General features: G+C 49.7%; 1 protein-coding gene across 1 annotated transcript in view; it reads left to right on the forward strand.

Moving 5' to 3' along the window:
• The first annotated feature begins 1,364 nt into the window (after nucleotides 1-1,364).
• Tlr5 (toll like receptor 5) overlaps nucleotides 1,365-20,870 on the forward strand; it is a 33,156-nt gene continuing 13,650 nt past the window's right edge. Inside the window, exon 1 of the mRNA XM_004653238.3 lies at nucleotides 1,365-1,410. The gene's annotated coding sequence lies outside the window, so the exon portion shown is untranslated. The remainder of the gene's footprint in view (nucleotides 1,411-20,870) is intronic.

The following is a 20,870-nucleotide window of genomic DNA, read 5'->3' on the forward strand; positions in this document are numbered from 1 at the left end:
TCTTGCAAGCCTCCCCATCTAGCTGTGTAGCCTCAGGGTGGGATCGCCTCCTCCACCTCACTGCCCCTCACAGTGGGGCTGCGGGTGGGCAGAGGCCCTTTCATCTCTCCCCACTCAGCCCTTCGAGAGCTACTTGAGGTAGGCAATTTGTCACTCAGGCTTCAAGCTGCCAGCCAAGGAAGGGAGCTGAGAAGACTCTATAATGAGATCTTACGTGGTAATTAAGTGCCAGGCTTTGTTTGAAACTATCTTCCCCTCTTTGCTTGATCATATCGCCAGGCTCTGTCAGGCAGTGAGTGGGGGAGTGGGAGCTGCCCTGGGGTGAAACTCCAGCTACCACAGGCAGGGGTGGGGTGGTTCCTCCTCCTGCCGTCTGTGTCCCACCTCCATGCCCCCCCTTACTCAAGACTGTGCCATTTCTGTCCTTGAACTGGCTTTCACCCCAGAAAGCCACTCCACCACTTTCTGATACAAATCACCTCTTTTTAACACTCTGGTGGTACCAGCCTCTGGGGAGGCCTTTCTTCCGACATATGGTTTTTTGTTTTTTGGTTTTTTTCCAAACAGCACAGCAGCAAACCCTGGCAGCGGAGGGAGGGTGAGAAAGAAAGGGGAAGTTGGGGCCTAAGGAACCCTGGGCTCATGGGACTCACGGGGTCTGTCCTGTCTTGCTTTCTCTGAAGGAAATCAGAGCTTCCACCCCAGTCCCCAAACGCAGGCTGCAGCACCTGCTGACCAGAACCCCTCAAGACCCGCAGCAGTTAAGTGCAGCAGCAGATGGCCTGAGCCAGCAAGCCCGAGGCTCGAGCTTCATCCCGGGCCTCGCGTCTTCCTGAATTGGAGACAGATGAAGGAACCGAACGCTGTGGCTGGAAGCATGGGGTCGAGCGCTCTTTCGCGTGACTGATCCTCCAGACGACACTTTGGGGCTTCCGGCTTTCGCTTTCGCTTCCCGCTCTTCGCCCTGGGGAGAGAAAGAGCAGCGTCGGCCTGGACGGTCGGTCTCGGTGGACGTGCCGGGGGTCAGGCTGCAGCAGACCCTCTGCCTCCTGTCTGCGCCCCGCAAGCTACAACACCTAGCGGCACCCATAGTAGCCAATGCCCTCGCTCCCCGACTTTCAAAGCCCTCTGTGATTCTCTCACTGCAGCAGGTGCGAGTCTCCCCACTCGCAAGAGAGCTCCGGGGTACCTAGGCTCGGGGCTCTCCTCCCGGAGCTGAAAAGACGTGGGCGGGGCGGGGCGGGGCAAGGAGCAGTGGGCGGGGCCTGGGCGGTGGGCGGGGCTCTCGGGGCGCGCGTCGGTGGTGGGCGGGGCCTTCCCGAGCCCGAGGCTCGGTGGTGGGCACCTGGGGCTGCGGGGAGCCGGAGGAGCCAGGCGAGGTGCCCACGGCGCGGGGATTCCTCCTGGGAGGTGAGCGCCCCCAGTTAGAGGGAGCGGCCGAGGGCTCCCCGACACAGACGGGGCGGGGACGCGGCTGGAGGCGGCGGCTGGCGTCTGTGGCCCTCCTCCTCCTTCTCCCTCCTCCTGGGGGTGGTCGCGGCGCCCCTGCATCCCGCGAGGGGCGGTGAGAAGTGGGTGGGGGGTTCACTCTGGGCCGGGGATGGGGAGGAGAGAGGATCGTGGACAGCCTGTGCCCGGCGGGAGGGATCCGAGGAAAACTCCAGCCTTGACAGCACTTTTGCACACACGCCTTAGTAGAAGAAGCGGTTTCCCCTTGTCCCACCTCTCTTTTTCACCTCTGTCCCCACCCCGTGGAAGGGGCAGGGGTACTGCCAGTCCGCTCTGTCTGTCTTCCTTGGAAAAGGGAAGCAGATGGCCAGCACCAGCACCCCGAAAGTCACTGCCAATCAGCGAAGGCTTTCATCATCCCAGCCCACAGCACCAGGTAGCACAGCCTTGCAAAGGCTCCATGGTAAATAAATACTGTTGGCCTTAATGGTGAAAAGATGGAAAAAGGATAATGTCTTCCTGGACCACTAAATCCCAGAGCTTGGCTGCTGCGGAAGCGCTTTGGGGATGGCATTTTCAGAGGGGCGAGGGCGCGTTGAGGAGCACCCCGTTGCGAGTTGGCAGAGACTTGAGGGCGAAGGCGTGTCCCCTGCAGGCTGCTGCGTGGCCTTGTGCAGTGGGCAGCTGGGTGTTAGTCCTGGGGTCACATCAGTCCAGCCGTGAGCTGTGGCCGCAGACAAGCCGCCTGACCCCGGTGTCTTTCAGATACCACTGCTGAGCAGTGACCCAGTCAGTCGAGTTTCTACTCAGTGCTGCTCCAATCCATGCCCACCCCGCCCCGTGCCCGGAAGTGCGCATGGGCGCTTACGTGCCCACGCCAGGCAAAGCTGCCGTACCTGAGCAGTCTAGGACCTCCTGCACTTCACCTTGTTCCCAGGCGGAAAACCGAGGCCGGGAAATCCCAGCGTGCCAAGCACCGCTAGTCAGAAGGGACGCCTGGGAGAAGGGCCCCAGAAGTTCTGTGGAGCTGGAAACCATGTCCTCCAGTTCCCACATTGTGGGGTGCTTCTCAGTGGATCCCAGAAGAGGGGCCCAGGCCAAGCGACTACCAACCACAAAACCCGCCCCTCTTTTAAAGATTTTGTTTTTATTTATTTATTTATTAGAGACAGACAGAGGGAGTGGGGGGGGGGGGGAGAAAATGAGCACACCAGGGCCTCTACCCACTGCAGATGAAATCCAGATGCATGCACCACCTTGTGCATCTGGTTTATGTGGGACCTGGAGAATCGAACCTGGGTCCTTAGTTTTCACAGGCATGCAGCTTAGCGGCTAGGCCATCTCTCCAGCTCCTGTCCCTCTTTTAACGATGCCCATGACACTACTCATACATACAGTCCTAACTACCATACGGGCAGATGCTTCCATCTTAAATGATAGCCTGCAATCACCCCTCGGATCTCTGTAGCTCTGCACAGAGCAAGAAGCATTTAGATTCGATTGTCTGAATACAAAGCCAGTCTTGCCAGGTTTTCTGTTTGGCCTGAGGGCGGAGACCTCTCTTGCAGCTGGTGTCTCCAGCACAGGGCCTTCGCTGGTTTCTGCGCATCCAGAAGTTTGGGAGTGCTGAGGGTAGAAAGCAGAGTCACGCTGTTTGTTGCCTCTGCATGCTCCCAGACTTGGGTAATGTGAAACCCCCGGGATGTCCAGTTATGGAACACAGATGTGTTTGTTTCATTCTTCATCTTTAGAAAAGAATGAGGAATCCACATCTTAGGTCAGGTCTCTGACGCTTTGGAGGTTTTCAGGCCTGGTTTCATGGCTGCCTAAGTGTGTGAGCCGCAGCCTATGATTCACGTGTGATGTGCTCAGCTCTGCGGGACAAAGACAGGTGGAGGGTGGCTCCTGCTGTTCTGAATCGTCCGGGTGTATGTGGGAAGGTAAAACCACACCTGTGAGACAGTTAAAGCACAGTTGAGACAGAATTCTGCTTGTGGGCGGTAGGAAGAGTCAGAGGACACCCCAGGCATCAGCCAGGCTGAAGCTCAGCTTAGAAACCACGACCAGGAACCCAGCCAGGAGGCAGAAGGCCACACGGGGCTCAGAATAATCAGAGGCACTTGCCGCCCTGTGCAACCTCCCCTCGCTCCCCAGCCACAGCTCCTCTCCCACCCTCCCAACTGACCTTCCCATGGGCTCTGAACACGCCTTCTTTTGCTGCCCTTTTTTCTCTGTATGCTTCCTCTCCTGGGCTCAGAATATTTCACTGGAGAAACTTCTGGTTTTTTTTTGTTTGTTTGTTTGTTTTTTGGGTTTTTTTCCCCAATGATTTGATCTCCCTGTGTAGCCTAAACTGGCCTCAAATGCCCCATCCTCCTGCCTCAGCCTTCCAAGTGCAAGTGTCGCCACACTGGGCTCTTTTCTACATCTTGAAAGAAGCATGTGAGGGCCGGAGAGACGGCTTAGTGGTTAAGTGCTTGCCTGTGAAGCCTGACGACCCCGTTCAAGGCTCGATTCCCCAGGACCCATGTAAGCCAGATGCACAAGGGGACACACGCATCTAGGGTTTGTTTGCAGTGGTTAGAAGCCCTGGCATGCCCATTCTCTATCTTTCTTTCTCTGTCTGTCACTCTCAAATAGATAAATAAAATGATGCATGTGACATACTAAGTTCTCCATGAAGACCTTCAGAGCTGGCCCCTCCTCGGGTCTTCAAGCAGAGCTGGAGAGTTCGTCCTTGTGTCCGTTGCTCCTAGAATGACCTTCGGTTGTGATGACCATCATCCTAGATGCCCCGTGGAGTTGAGGCATCTCAGCTCTGCTCATAGGAAGGGCTGTGTCTTGGGATCATCTGGGCCATAATTGAGGTCTGGCACTTAAGGGGAATGAGGTAAACAGTAAGTGATGCTTTTTAACATTTTAATTTATTATTTATTTGCAAGCAGAGACAGAAAAAATGGGCACACCAGAGACTTCTGACACTGCAACCAAACTCCACATGCATGGTCCTCTATGTGCAACTGGCTTTATGGGCTACTGTGGGATTGAACCTGAGCCACGAGTCCTTGCAAACAAGTGCCCTCAACTTTTGAGCCATCTCTCCAGTCCAAGTAGCAAATGCTTGTTGGTTGAAATTCAGTTGCGGAGAGGAAAGAGTAAAGCACCTTGCCTGCTTGGAGCAAAGGGTGTGGTTTCTGTTTATTGGGAAGCTGAGATTGGATAAATTAGGTGGAGCCCATTCCCAGACGATGAGGTTGATGCAGTGGGTTGTGCTGAAACCCTCCAGCACCCTCTACTGCACCGGGAATGGGAGTCTCATCTGTGTGCGTGTGGTGTGTGTGTATATTGTATGTGTATTGTGTGTGTTGTGTGTGTATGGTATGTGTGTGGTGTATTGTGTGTGTGGTGTGTATTGTGTGTGCTGGGTATGTGGCGTGTGTGTATTGTGTGTGTGTATGAGGTGTGTGTGGTGTGGGGAGGTATATGTATATATGAGTATGTGTGTGTGTGTGCACATATGGAACCAAGAGGTCAACATCGAGTGTCTTTCTCTATCATTCTCCGTATTATTCTTTCCTCGTTTAACTTTTTTGGTTGAAATTTTCATACGTGTTCATAATGCATTTTGATCCTAACCCCACCCTTTTACTTTCTCTTGCCTTCCCTCCCCAGCCCCTGCCACTGAGCCCCTTGTATTTCCAACTAGTTCCTACTTGGACAGCTGTCTGTCTGCCCTCCTCCATCGCCCATGAGAGAGCGTTGAAGCAGCTCGGTAGCGTGCAGGTCTCGTGCAGGAAACATGGTGGCTGTAAGGTCCCGAATGCAGTGGCCACCTTGTGTCTGGAAGACAGCCTTCCATAGAGCTTCCCCCGCCTCGGACTTGTACACTTTTCCTGCCACCTCTTCTGCCCTGTGCCCTGAACCTTGGAGACTGTGGTGATGCCCGTTCAGAGCTGAGCACTTACCAGTCACATGTTCTCAGCACTCTGATCGGTTCGGAATCTCCCAGCGGTCACCACCACCTGGAGAACGATGCTTCTCTCACCAGAAGTGAGACAGCGCTGGTCTCTGGGGACAAATGTGGATACTGAGAGGGAATTTGATGGCCACAACATAACCGTCAGTGAAAACACAGCAGTAGCTGCCCTCTTAGGGCAACTCGCTGGGAAGTATCCCACTCCTGGCACTGGGATTTTCCTGTCACAACCTTCACAGGGTTTTCCCACTCAAACTTCATTTGTAAAAAAGTTACATTTGTTTCAGTTAGGTAACAAAGAAAGTAGGTTTCCATATGGCTTTTTTTTTTTAACATACACATTGTTAGTTTGGGTTAACCCTACTCTCTCTTTTTCTCTATCCCTCTCCCCTTCCCCCACTTAAACCTTGAGACAGGATCTCGCACTGAACTGATAGCTCACCAACTTGGCTAGACTAGCTGGCCAGTGAGCCCCGGGGTGCCTGTCGCCCCCTCCCGGCGCCGGGGTGACAGGTGCTTGCCAACATGCCTGGTCGGGATCTGAACTCAGGTCCTCATGTGTATGAAATAAGCACTTTACCCACTGAGCCATCTCCAGTCCCCTGTTCTATTCAGAATGGCTCCTCTCCAGCCTTATACCCACCACCTCTCACTTGAACTCAAATTTTGACCTTCTCAACCAGTGCCAGGCAACACCTGGCTCTTCTCCTTCACCTTTCTCTTCAGAAGCTTTTCCAGGCGTGCCCACTCCTCCCCCTGGCTGACTCCTGAGTCCACGTCCACATGCGGGTGAAGGTGCCCTGGGTTGGGTGGCCTCTCCTCTACCCTGCATGCCATCCTCTGAACACCCTCCGACATTACTTCCGGCACTTCTTACCGCTGCCACTGCCCCGTGATAACTGCTGGTTCCGAGGCAGCAGAGGGTTTATCCTTGAGGTGGGACCATCAGCTAACATTGTTCTGAGGTGGTCTTTAATGCCCATGCACTGCGTGGGAGGAAGGATGTTGAAAATGTGAAGGGGAGAACAAATCTGGAGGCATTTGGAACCGGAAGCTGAAATTCATTGAGTAGTTCTCTAGAAGACTCAGGAACAAGCTGGGTGCCGGTGGGTCCCACAGGCTGGGTGTCTCTTAGGGAGCAGTCCATGGGCATGCTGGGCAAGAATGTTTTTAGTCCTGGAGGATTTTCAAGATTCAAAATACTGTGTTACTTTGGGACATATTGAGTCTGATATTATAATAGGCTATCGATTCCCCAGTACCCACATAAAGCCAAATGCACAAGGTGCTGCATGCGTCTGAAGTTTGTGGCTGGAAGTCCTGGAGCATCCACATTCTCTCTCTCTCTCAAAAATAACTAAATAAAATATTAAAAACAGTTTTAAAGATCACTCTAAAAGGATAAAGAAGTTAGGAAAGGAAACTCTGGGTGGAGTGCTCTGTTTTCATGTCTGAGGAATTTGATCAAAAAAAAAAAAGATGACTTCTCAGCAACAAGAGGTTGGGAGTGGTCAATAGAAGATTTTCTGTTTTGTTTTCTTTTCTTTCTTTTCTTGGTTTTTCCAGGTAGGGTCTCACTCTAGCCCAGGCTGGTCTGGAATTCATTATGGAGTCTCAGGCTGGCCTCGAACTCACAGTGATCCTCCTACTTCTGCCTCCCAGGTGCTGGGGTTAAAGGCGTGCTGTTTTATGATGAGAGAGGACTGACTAGGTTCCTGTGTGGGACACAGGAGCCCATTTATGTGAACAGAATATGATTAGGTGTCTGATCATATGGATTTTATTTCGTTTGAGCCTTCTTTCCATCCTGTGCATGTGACCCATGGAACTTTCTGGAAATTTTCCAGTCACTATTTCTAACTCCAGCCATCAGTTATTTCAGTGCTGAAATGGTTGCTTCTCACCTCCCTTCCCTATGTTTGACTTCCCTCAAATGAGTCCCAGTGTTTTTGAGACCAAGCTGGCCTGGAACTTGTGATCCCTCCTGCCCCTGCCTCCACAGTACTGGATTATAGATGTGCCCTACCACACCTGGTTCCCCAGAAACCTTAACTTTATCTTATAGTGATCTGACATTCTCTCCTTGGTAGCAAACATGAAAGTAACATCTACAAGGACCCAGATACCATTCCTAGTTCTCTGAGGGGTAAGTGTTGAACCACTGGATCTGACTTCAAGTCTGTGCTCTTAAAGCTCTATGCCGCCCTCCAGATCAGTAAGCTGGTACTGTACATTCATGGTCACGTTTCTAACACTGTGATGGGACTCACCACCCCATCACTGCTAACAATATGGCTCATCCAGAGTCACTAGACCAGTTTTCTACCTGGACTCGGTTTCATTGCCGATTGGACCAAGTCGTCTGGACAATAAATCATTGAATGGCCACCAGGTATCTGCTGTGTGAGGGCTGTTGCAAGGAACCCAGGCATCAGAGCTCCAGGCTCCATCTCATTTGTCCCCATCCATCCAATTTGGAGAAAATGGAGCCCTGTAAGGATTTGAACTCACACAACCATATCAAAGGCAACACTTGCCCTGAGCTTCTGGGGTCAGAAATTCCTCCTCGTCTTACTCAGAGATATGACCAGGTATAGGTAGTAACAAAACCACCTTTTATTTTATTTTCCAGTGTGTAAAACAAAAGCTTGTGTGTATGAGTCCTTGGCATGCACCCACTCAGATGTACAAGAATATCACCACTCCCTTATTTTCTAGGTATCACTTTAACTGTAAGCTTGGAGCCTTTGTCTCACTGGGCTTAGATCCGTAGAAAACACTCTTGGCTGCAGTACAATTTCCGGATCTTATGCACTGCCAAGGCCTTAGGGTCAAGGGTAAGAAAGAGGTGCTTTTATCCAGTCCTCCAATCTGACCAGGTTGTCCCTGAGGGTGTATTTGTCCCTATCTCCTGGGTAGTCCCCCCAGTTCCAGTGGGTCTCTGCTGTGGTCAAGACCACAAGGCTACATTGCTGGAGGCCTTTCCAAAGCTTTCCAAAGTCCCATCTTCTTGGATCCCCCAGACCACCTTCCCCTTCCTGTTCTGCCTTGCCTCTGCCTCTACTGCCAAGTTCCCATCTCCCTGAACCCCTCAGCAGAGCATCTGTGTACCCCTAGGGCTCTTCTGGAGAAATCATAGCCAGTCCTGCATGCTACTTCTGGGTACAGTCTTGTCACACGTCTGCTCTTAGGCAATAATGAGATAGACTGCTGGAGACGTGAGGGTGGGTGAGGCAGGATGCAAACACAAGGAGGAAAAATCAAGTGTTCTAATCTCAAAATATTATCAAGCCGCAGACCCAGCCCTCTTGCAGAACACATTCTTAAAGGAAGAAAGAAATTTCCATTTGAGGCCAGGTATACGAAAATCCCTTTTTTATCCATACATAAGAACACTATTTCTCCACTGTATATTTTCAGGATTCTGTGTAACAGGCTTGCAAGTTTGCCAACGTGTCGATCAATGTCAGGCTCTGGGAGGACCAGCTGTGGTCTATGATTGCTGTCAAGTTCCTTACATAATCTTAAGAGTTCACAAGAATGGAAAAATGCTTCCAGTTCAAGTTTGCTGTTGTAAATATGCAGAGGCCTAGGATCAGGCAAGTGAAACTTGTCCAAAATGCCCAGGTGGGGGCCGAAGGAGGACTCGAGCGCAGCGCCTCAGCTGCGACCTCTTGTGCCTTAGAACAAACCTTCACAGCTGTCTGAAACCAGGTCACTCCCACTGACTCTCCAAGTCAGATTGGAGCCCGGCCACGCCAGGTGCCTGGCCCAAGGGAACTCCACATGCATAAACCTCGTGGGTGAACAGGGTGCCACACATGATGGGAATATGTACTTTCAGCAGGGCACACCACATGGCGGGGTCATGGGATTTCAGCAGGGCACACCACCCAGCCCTGCCTGGCCTATCCCTGTTCTCAGTCCCAATCGAATCATCTCTGCTCCTCTCTGTCTGCATTCTCAGATCTGTACTCTCCCTTCTCTGCTTCTTTGGGGCTCCCCTTACACTGGGGTGTCTGCAACAGCCACAGAGCTGGCGTGATTTTACGTACCTAGGAAGCTTTCTCTGAAAGACAGACTATGGATTCTTCCCAGGACGTTCTCAAGTGTTTTATCATCTCGCTGTCTATTTCCATTCTCTGCACATAAGTGATCACAGTTTAATAGGGTTTCTATTCCCTAGCCACCCCCTCCCCAACTCCAATTTAAATGGCAGTTGCAAAGGGTTTCTGCTGCTCTTAGCAGAATGTCTGTGTCATTACTTGCAGGGAATGCTGTCTTGGCTTCCAGCTCTCTCTGCTCCAGCTCCCTGACCTTGCAGCCGCCCAGTTTTCCTGGCAGTCTACTTTGCCCATCAATACGCCAGGTTTAGCCGAGTTGCATTTGGGGAGACTGTCAGACCTGGCCATGCTAATTTTCTAATTGAGCACGGGGGTCGCAGCCTAGACCTAGTGACAGACAGGTGGGGACGCGCACGTGCTTGGGAAACAACTTCTCCCCAGGGGGGTTAATGTGTCGTGCTAGTTGTTCATAATCACTCAGATGAAATTATTTGTTTTGATCAGGTGCTGTAAAACTGTGCTAATGAGTCTATAATAAGCAGGCAAAAGAAATGACTTTCTTGTACCTAAACCACTTGGATACAAATACTGTTTTCAGAGTATCTGTTCATTTGGTTGCTGCTGCTGTTGCTGCTGTTGTTTTGGGGCGTGGGGACCATTACCTGAAGGTATTAAAGCAAACAGAGGTCGTTCTGATGTTGTTAGGTAATTTCCCGTGAGGGCTAAGAGAAATACCAAACCAGCCCAGCGTGTTGAAAAATCAACTTCCTCCTCTCGCGGTAGTTTCTAAAGGGATGTCTTTCTGGTGAGGTGTAGTTGCATAAATGATGGCTGTTTTCTGAATCGAGCTCGAATTATCACAGGATTGAGCGTGGGTAACCGGAGCCTCTGGTCTGAGACTCGAGGATGCTGGGTTGCCAGTTCTTGCTTGGTGTGGCTGGGGAAAAGGACGTTATTGTTGCTGTTTTATAGATGATTAAACTGGTACTCACGGAGCTTCAGCACTTGCCCAAGCTCACATATCTGTTAAATTGTGGAGTTAAGACTAAATCCATCCACCAGTTCAGATGTCACTTTAATTTCCCACGCACTCCATCACGCAAGCAAAAGGAGCGACCCGGCGGAGCCCGGCTCTTCGGGTCCAGGGGCTGCGGGCTCCTCCCCTCGTCTCCGCCCGGCGTGCGCCCCCTGCTGGTCTTCAGGAGGAGCGCCTCTCCTGTTTCCTTAGCTCTCACCTTCAGCTCCCTCTCTTTAGAAACGTCAAATGAGACCTCTTTGAGGCATTAGCTGGTGCTTCACTTCCCCGGGACTGAGAAGAACTAGTGGGGAGGGGAGGTGAATTTATCTGACCATATAGCATCTTTGTTATAATGTATTTCCAGGAGAAAGACGCAGTGGAAGGGTGGGTGAGGGGAGCAGTGAGGTTAAAAGCCGGTCTCCCAAGTCCTGTCCACTCAAAGTGTGGTCAATAGGGCAGCAGAATCAGAATCGCTGGGGAACATGTTAGACACACAGGATCATGGGCTGCAGAGATGGCTTAGTAGTTAAGGCACTGACTGTAAAGCCTAAGGACCCAGGTTCGATTCTTCAGGTCCCACATAAGTCAGATGCACAAGGTGGTACATGTGTCTGGAGTAGGTTTGCAGTGGCTAGAAGCCCTGGCATGCCCATTCTCTCCCTCTCCCTCTCCCTCTCCGTCTCTCTCTCTCTCTCTCCCTTTCTCTGTCTCTAATAAATAAATAAAAATAAAATTTTTAAAAAGGAAAGAAATACGGGGTCACAAGGACAACCAAGCTTGTAGCAGGATTAAAATCCTAGCCTCACAGAGGAGTAGAAGTGAGGCCTTAGGCAAGGACACAACTTCGCCAGCATCTGTGTAATCATCTGTGAAATGATTCCAAGCACGGCAAGTCCATTCTTCAACTGTGGGACACTCGCTCATCCTAAATCTAAGGCCTAACAATTATGAAATGTCTCCTAATACTGTCATCATTCACCCAGACCCGAGGCTTAGAAATGTCGAGTTCGGAAGGTGACCTTAACTTCCCCCCCCCCCCCCCCCCCGCCACCACAGAAACCCACAAGATCCCCTGAGTTAGCAAGTTCTGTGTCCCCTGGAGAGTAGAGGCAAGAAATGGTCCCTTCTGCTGGAACCTCAGAAAGCAAATGACCACAGAGATGTCATGGAAGAGACTTCTACGTGCCAGGGAAACACACCGTCACCACCACAGTGCTTTCTTTCCCCTCCTTCCTGGCGTTGCAAGGAAGAAAGCTGTCCACCTGTCTGGATGGCTTAGACATCGCCTTCTGAACAAGCTGGGCCACACATTTCCCAAGGTCTCTTCAGCCCTTAGGTCTTACATGCCTTGAGTTACAAATTGGTGTTGATCTTTTCCAGCAAGCATTTCACTCAAGGTTGGGGTGTCTCACACCTTTGGAAGGAAGTGATGGGAAGATTGTGAACTTATGGCCAGTCTGGGCTACATAGTGAGATCTTGTCCCAAAAAAGCTCAGAACTAGAATAAATAAGAAAAAAGCACAATGTCATAGATGTCTGAAAATGCCTTAATGAAATCCTTATTTTGTCTGCTAACTTTAAAAGCTAAAAATGAGTTAAAACCCCCCAACAGCCAAATAAATAAATGAAATTCCGCTAGAAGCCCAGCTGAAGGAAAAGTGCCGCAAAGCACAGAAAGACATCTGTTATGTTTTCTATTAATTATCCTTCTGGAAAACAAAAGATCCCTCTCCTTATTTATTAGAATGAACAAACCAAAAAAAAAAAAAAAAAAAAGCCACTGATGACCATGGTGAGATGAGATCCCTATAGTCTCAGGAACTGAAGTCTTCAAACAACCCATAACTCTCTGTCCCAAGAATCAGAGGATATTCTTAGAAGTCCCCCATTTTAGGACAGGAAACTAAGTATCCATGATGCAACTGTATCTTGTTCAAAATACTAATGGAGAAAAGATTGTAGGGGTGCTTGAGTTATGCTAAGAACTGCGGGGATCCCATGTCAATACAACTGAATCCCTGTCATCGGGACTTACGGCGTAGCGGGGAAGGCGTAATGGAATAAAACGCCACCAGGGCAATATACCCAGAATGTCAAGGGGGGAAGATGAATGTGTTGCAAGAAATGTGAGGACTATTTTGAAGAAGAGCTGGCGCCTGGGGTAGCCTGTGGAGGGCGCGCCCCAAGGAGATAAGTGCATGTGTCCCAAGCTGCGGAACCTACCTCAGCAGAGAAATGGGGTGGGGGTGGGGGAGGCTAAGTTCCCAGAGTGGTAATTCATTATCCAGAACACGGGGACAGTGACAGAAAGATGGTGTGGAAACAAGCAGGAAGGTAGGGTAGGGTAGGTTCAGTTTCCTCTCTACAAAATGACAAGGCCCCCTCTAGGTTACTGTTCTGCGGGTGGGGGGGGGACACTCTGGAATCACCCTGAAGCTTCGCAGGCCTCAGGAGCCAGTGAGGACATTTCTGGTTAGCGAGATGCTCTGAGAAGCTTCCTCCAGTAGCCGAGTGAGGCTGCACTAGGGCCGCACCCCCTGTGTTAGCTGTGACAAAATCCCTGAGACAATTCACTTAATAAAGGGAAAGGTTTGTTTGGGCTCATAGATTCTGGGCTTCGGTGCACGGTCACTTGGCCTGTTGTTCCAGGGCCTGTGGTGGCCCGGCACATCTTGTTGAGAGCACGTGACAGAGGAGACCGCTCACTCGTCCTATGGCATCAGAAAGCAAAACGAGACAGGAGAGGCCAGGGTCTCAGTATCTCTTTCAAAGCCGCAGCTCCAGTGACCTGACTACCTTCCATTAGACCCTCCCAAAGGATCTACCACCTTCCAAGAGCATCCGCCTGGTGACCAAGCCTTTAACACAGGCCATCAGGGGACAGTCAAGATCCCAGGTGTGACACAGTGGTCCATAAGCAAGGCAGTCACTTCGCTGGGCAGTGGGACCTTGCAGGTGAGCAGGGATAGCTGGATTCAGGACAGGGAGTCAGGGCTGGGGACTTGGGAAGTGAGGTCCCCACAATTGGCTGCCAGTGAGGACTTGGGAAACCCAATCTGACCTAACAGGCCTTGTGAGAGATTTATGGATATACATGCTGAAGACAGAAATCAGGCGTATGACCAACAATGAGTATGAGGCTGTGTTTGACCAGCTAGAAGGGACAGTGGCAAGTTAAAGCTCTAAATGCTACACATTTAAAGGGGAAACGCCACAGATAAATGGTACACACATAAGGGGGAAACGCCACAGATATGTGAAAGCTTACTTCAGGGGCTCCCCAGAGGAGGAAGAGGAAGGAGAAGCTGGGATGTTCACTTGCTAATAGGAGGGAAGTGTGGCCCAGCTAGGAAGGAGGGGTGATGAGAGATGGCACTTCTCTGAGTGGGCTGAGGCCAAGCCATCCAGGGGGCCAACGACCCAACAGAGAGTTCTCATCGCCCGGGCAGCCATTCCTGTAGGGCCAAGAAGAAGGAGGGAGGCCCCAGGGCAGGATGTGAGCAGATTCATCCATTTGGCAAATATTTGCCGTAAGCCCAAGAGAACAAAGCAGTACCTGGCTTCGGGTGTGAAATTCTAATTTACAAAAAAGAGATGCAGGTGGGCTTTTAAATACAAACCGGGGAGGCCCACAGCAGCTGTGAGCAAATGTCTAGAAAAAGATTCAGTAGATGGGCTGCAGCCCTGAGGAAAGGCAGGGGACCCCCGCAGCACAGGTTCGCCCACAGCAAGCTCATTTCCATCCTGACAGGGCCCTAGTTTCCCTTGACTCGGGGAATTTAGCAAGTGGGGATGGCTCCTGGTGGCATCCCTCGCCCCCACCACTGCTCACAGAACAAAACCCGCTCATAAAAGGGAGATCTCTTGCTGGGCTAGACATAAGAGACGTGCTCTGTGTTCTGGAATCATCAACATTTAGAGCTGCAAACAGGCCCTAATGAGACCAGCATGCATCAGAAAATAAATCAACCACTCTCCCCAGCTTGCACAAGCCCAGAAACCTAGTGCGCTATCTGGGTCCTGTTTGCAGAACGCTTACCCTGATGTGCCCATTTCAGGGGCTCAGAGGGTCTGAAGAGTGTGGCCAAGTGGGGGTGTGGGTGCTGCGTGCACTCTCATGAACAACTGGCCTTCCCCCAGTGGAGTGAGCTCCCTCTGACCACCTCAGCCTGAGTGTGAAATGCTGGGTCCTCTCCCAGCCTGTGTGCTAACCTCAGCTCTGCCCAGAGCCCTCTGTGGGCATCTGTCCCACGGTCAGCCAGCAGAGGGCAGCAGCAGCTCCCAGTCCTGAGCTTGGCCTTCCCATTTCTTTGGGAAATCAGGGTGAGGCTCCTCTGGCTGAGCTGCTGCTACAGGGTAGGAGAAACAGGAGACTTGGAGACATGGTGTTGATGGCACGTGCCAAGGGCTCACACTCTGCGGGCACCAGTGTGAACAGTTGCTGTGCAGACACCTGGACCAGAAGAACAACGTGGCCTGAGGGGCAGTTTGAGGACAAGGTCCTTAGGTCTAGAAGGAGGAAAGGTGTCAGGACGTTGACACACTGAAAGGACAAAGGACAGGAAGGCTCCAGGGCCACAAGAGAGGTGATGCCACACAAGTAAGGGCATGAGAGCTGCTATGCTGTGTTGAGAGAAGAACTGTCAAAGGAAGGGCTGTTCCAGGAATAAGAGACTAGGGGGAAGGTGGGCCTTCCTATGGTCATGACAAGGAGATGTCCCCCAGTGTCTACAAGATATCTCCCAGATAGCAAAATCCTCACATGCTCAGGTTCCTTTTTTGTTGTTTTTTTTTTGTTGTTGTTGTTGTTGTTTTGGTTTTGGTTTATCGAGGTAGGGTCTCACTCGAGCCCAGGCTGACCTGGAATTCACTGTGGAGTCTCAGGGTGGCCTCGAACTCACGGCGATCCTCCTACCTCTGCCTCCCGAGTGCTGGGATTAAAGGCATGCGCCATCATGCCCCGCTCAGGTTCCTTTAAAAAAAATATGTTTAGCCAGGCGTGATGGCGCATGCCTTTAATCCCAGCACTCGGGAGGCAGAGGTAGGAGGATCGCCGTGAGTTCGAGGCCACCCTGAGACTCCACAGTGAATTCCAGGTCAGCCTGGGCTCGAGTGAGACCCAACTCAAAAAACACAATATATATATTTGAGATAGAGAAACAGGAGAGACAGGGTGGGTGAGAGTATGGTCACCCACCCTAAGGTCTCCTGCCACTGCAAATGAACTCCAGATGCATGTGCCACTTTGTGGATTTGGCATTACATGGATACTGAGGAACTGAACCCCGGCGATCAGACTTTGCAGACAAGTGCCTTTGACCACTGAGCCATCTCTCCAGCTCTCAAATTCTTTATATAAAATGGTGTAGTATTGGAACATTCCACTTCTTAAAGACTATTAATTATTTCACATTGTTTATAATACCTAACACCTCATATGTACTAAGTACATGATAGGTCTATGTGTCGGTTATAGAAAAATGACAAGAGGGCTGGAGAGATGACTCAGCAGTTGAGTTGCTTGTCTGAAAAAAAATGACAAGAAAAAGTTGCATATGTTTGGTACTGATGCCATTTTTCCCTCATATTTTTGATCTGTGGCGGGTTGAGTCTGTGGATGCAGGATCTATGGATTCTGAGGGCTTGATAAAGCACGCTGCCAGACCCCAACCTGAAGCTTATGACTCAGGAGGGCTGGCATAGGACCCAAGAATTCCCACTGCTTACTTGACACTGCAGCTGGCCAGGGGACCACTGTGGGCATCGCTGTTCTACAATCTGTAGACACCAGAAGCTCCAGATGGAAAATATCTCCTCAGTACCCACAGCAATGATTGGCTCAGCCTAGGGAGAGTCCCTATGGGACATAGAGGTGGTGCTGAATAAAAGAGGTCCCCTGGGCTAGAGCGATGGCTCAGAGGTGAAGGCACTTGCCTGCAAAGCCTAAGGACTCATGTTCAACTCTCTAGGTCCACCTAAGCCAGACGCACAGTGACGTAGGCACACAGGGTCGTACATGCACACAAGGGGGAGTTCGGTTGCAGTGACTAGAGGCCCTGACATGCCAATTCTCTCTCACTTATAAAATAAATGCAGTCTATTGGACTCTCTCTCTTTCTCTCTATCTATCTGCCTCTGTCTCTGTCTGTCACTCTCAAATAAATAAATAAATAAAAATGAACAAAAAAAGAAGTCCCCATAGGAGAGCTTGAGACCATGGTGGTTTGTGAAGGAAGCTAGAATTGTTCTGAGGAGCAACCTCAGAGGCTGATGGCAATGCAGCCTCTCCCCAACCTGTATCAGTGGAACTGTGGTCAGAGGCAGAGAACTGGACCTAGCATGGACCTAGCAAGGCTTTGGAGTTGTCCCAGTGGAATGCCCATTTGTTGGTATTCAGATCTGAAATGTTTCAAATAGGCCCATGTTTTGGTAGTTTGGCTCTCAGGTGTTGGTGCTATTTGGGGAGGTTCAGGAAGCCCTGGGAGATCGGAGGAAGTGGTTCACTGGCAATGGTGGTATACCGCCCCTGGCTGCTTGTTTCCTGTCTGCCATAACCCATGATGCAATGTGAACAATCATCTTCTGCCACATGCTACTACTGCCATGACATTCTGCTCAAACACGTTGGGTCAAGTGGTCATGGACTGAAATAATAATAATAAAAATAAAAATATTCTCTTCCTTAAGTTGTTTCTGTCATGTAGTTTGGTCACAGCAAATGCAGCTAATGCAGCTTGCTTATTCCAGTGAGACACTGTTTTAGCATCTAGAGAATGCGTTTCCCTGCAAAACATCCCCTTTCCACTGCCCTTGAGTCTTTTTCTAGGCCAAGCTGGCATCTCATATTCACATTCATAACTAGTGCACATTTTTATTACTATGTGAACATTGAAGAAATTCTCCCAGGCACCCATTTGGAGATGAATGCAATGTTTTTCTTAGCAAGTCCGTCATGTCTGGTGCTTTGATGGCACACCAGGTTTGGACCCAGCACCTGCCAGGAGAAACATGCCGTCCAAAACTTGCTTCGTGAACACAGCCAGCCTTGGACACAGCTCGGGGTGTAGGGTCCTGCCAAGGATCCATTACTGCTGGTGTTTGTTAAGGATCAAGTATTAAATTGACACAGGAGTAGCCCTGACTCAGCCCGAGGCAATCACAAGCTAACTGTGGTGCTGGGGGAGCAGAGGCACCCTCAGAATACAGGCTTATGGATTTGCTTCAGACATCACAGCCTGTAACTCATAGAGCTTAGACAAGCAGCTCTGCTGTCCAGGCAATTAAGTCAAGAAAGGAACCTGCTCTGCTAATGGCCAGGATTAATGCAAAGTGAATTCAACTCCAATGAAAGGGATACTGACCCTTCTCCCTCCGGTCTTATTATCTTAATTAACAGTGCTTGGCAGGAGTGTGGAGGCCTGCATTGATTGTGCTATTCCAGTTTTCCCCCTCACGGCCCAAGATGCAAGTTAACCCAGCTGTGATCATCAAAACCCAGACCTCCACAGCCTCTGGTTTTCTCACCAGCCTCTCCCTCTGAGAATCATGGGGTTTCTGAGTTGGAGGGGATCCTTTAAAAAAGGAACTAGAATAGGGCAGAAATACAATTTTAAGGCCCCACCACATATATGTAGACTCTGAATGTTTAAGGGTTAAGCTTGGGTGCCAGTGGCGGGCTTTGGCTTAATTTAATTAATTATTGTTTGTTTGTTGAGGCAGAGCCTCATGTAGCTCACACTAGCTTTGAACCTGCTAGGTGGTGAAGGATGATTTTGAACTTCTCATCCTCTTCCCCCACCTCCCAAGTATTGGGACCACAGGTGTATACCACCACTCCTGGCTTTATTCTATGTTTATGTGTTTGAAAAATGATAATTAACAGGATTACCTAAGACCATTATTTTGTGTACATATATTGTGTATTTTGAGCATGTTCCCCCATACTCTACTACCCACCCCCCTTAATTTTATTTGCAAGTGTGATAGGATATGAATAACATAAGCTCTGTGGTTTAAATCGCTTTAACTGTGAAGTTCACAGGCACCTCTGTCTACACTTTTCCGTGGTGCCACCCCTTCCTCCCAGCCTCAGGTAAGCTGACCACACTGTGTGTCTCTATGAATTTGCCTATTCTAGAAATTCCATGAAGTAGGTTGAGGGTGTAGCTCTGTAGTAGAGTATTTGCTTAACATGCACAAGGGTTAGGTCCCCAGCCATATATATATATATATATATATATATATATATATATATATATATATATATATATATATATATATGTATATGTATATATGTATGTATATGTATATATGTATGTATATGTATATATATGTATATGTATATATATGATGCATATATATATATATGATGTATAGCAACTTCACATAAGTGAATTCATGCATACGATCTTTGTCTATGATTAATTACACTTAGCAAAACATTTTCAGAGTCCATCCATGTCGTGGCATATGTCACAGTCTCATTCCTCTTAAAGGCTAAATTGTACACTATATGTGCACCAAATTCTGTGCATTCCCCTTACTGGATCTTTGGGTCATTCCCACCTTTGGGCTATTGTGAATGACACTGCTATGGACACAGCTCAAAAACACCTTTTGTGAGCTTTCGCACACGCACTCAGAAGGTGGCGTTGCTGAGGCACCCGGACTCCTGTGGTTAACGCTCTTCCAAGCGCCCAGCAGCTCGGAGATGCAGTCAGGGCCGTAGCCTGGGGACTGGCTGATTCGACTCTCTGCAGATGGGATCACTTGGCGACGCTGAACGACTCCAGAGGCCCACACCACACCCTAACCTTTCTCAGATAGGATTCAGGCACCTGCATTTTTTTTTATCAAGTCCCTGAGCGAGGCTGGGGAGATAGCTCAGTCAGAAACGTGCTTGCCTTAAAAGCATAACAATCCGAGTCCAGTTCTCAGAACATGTGCTTGTAACCCCAGTGCTGGGAGGTGGAGACAAGCGGACCCCTGGGGCTCACTGGCCAGTCAGCGGAGACTAATTGGCGAGCTCCAGAGCAGTGAGAGACCCTGCCTCTTGCAAAGGCTGTGTTCAATTCTCCAGCACCCCTGTAAGGCCCACTGCCAAAAGAGATACACACATATATTTGGTGTTTGTTTGTAGGGGCAAGAGGCACTGCGGCACCACACACACACACACACACACACACACACACACACACACACACACTCCCAACACACATGCAAATAATAAATAAACTTTCTTTTTTTAAAAAAAAAATATTTTTTGTTCATATTTTATTTATTTATTTGAGAGCGACAGACACAGGGAGAAAGACAGATAGAGGGAGAGAGAGAATGGGCACGCCAGGGCTTCCAGCCTCTGCAAACGAACTCCAGACATGTGTTCCCCCTTGTGCATCTGGCTAACGTGGGACCTGGAGAACTGAGCTTTGAACCAGGGTCCTTAGGCTTCACAGGCAAGCGCTTAACCGCTAAGCCATTTCTCCAGCCCTAATAAATAAACTTTCTTAGGGTGGACAAGGCTAGGGAGGTTGCTCAGTAGTCAAAGTTGCTTGCTTGCTGGTCCAGGTTTTATTCCCCACTACCCACATACAACCAAGTGGCACATGCTGCTGGAGTTCATCTACAGCAGCAAGAGGCCCCTGAAGTGCCCTCCCTCTCTCTCTCTCTCTCTCTCTCTCTCTCTATCCCTTTCTCAAATAAATAAATAATTTTTTGAAAGGCTCATAGCAGTCCTGAGGAATAACACCTGAGGTTGTCCTCTGGCCTCCACATGAATACATGCCTCACACCACATGAGCACACTCACCCACATACACATGAGCACACAGAGACTCACACGCGTAACTTAAAAGGAAAAAGTCCCCAAGTGATTCCAAGACGTAGCCAAGTTCAAGAGCCATTGATTTAAGCCAATGATTCTAAGATTTGAGAGCATATATGATTTTCACCTTTGCTGACAACACAGATGCCTGTGAATACCCCACTCATGAGCATCTCATTGGATAAGTATAGGGAATCCCAGGCCTTGCAGGTCTCAAGGCCCCTAATGATTCTAATAAGAAGTCTCGGGCTGGAGAGATGGCTTAACGGTTAAGCATTTGCCTGTGAAGCCTAAGGACCCCAGTTCCAAGCTCGATTCCCCAGGACCAGCGTTAGCCAGATGCACAAAGGGGCGTACATGTCTGGAGTTCGGTTGCAGTGGCTGGAGGCCCTGGCATGCCCATTTTCTCTCTGCCTCTCTCTCTCAGCCTCTTTCTCCCTCTGTCTGATGCTCTCAAATAAAAATAATTTTTTAAAAAAAAAAAGAAGCCTGGGCTGAGATCATTAATTTCTGCCCTAATCTTTATTATTTCTTCCCATC

The sequence above is a fragment of the Jaculus jaculus genome, chromosome 1 (assembly GCF_020740685.1).
Source record: "Jaculus jaculus isolate mJacJac1 chromosome 1, mJacJac1.mat.Y.cur, whole genome shotgun sequence".
Taxonomy (NCBI): Eukaryota; Metazoa; Chordata; class Mammalia; order Rodentia; family Dipodidae; genus Jaculus; species Jaculus jaculus.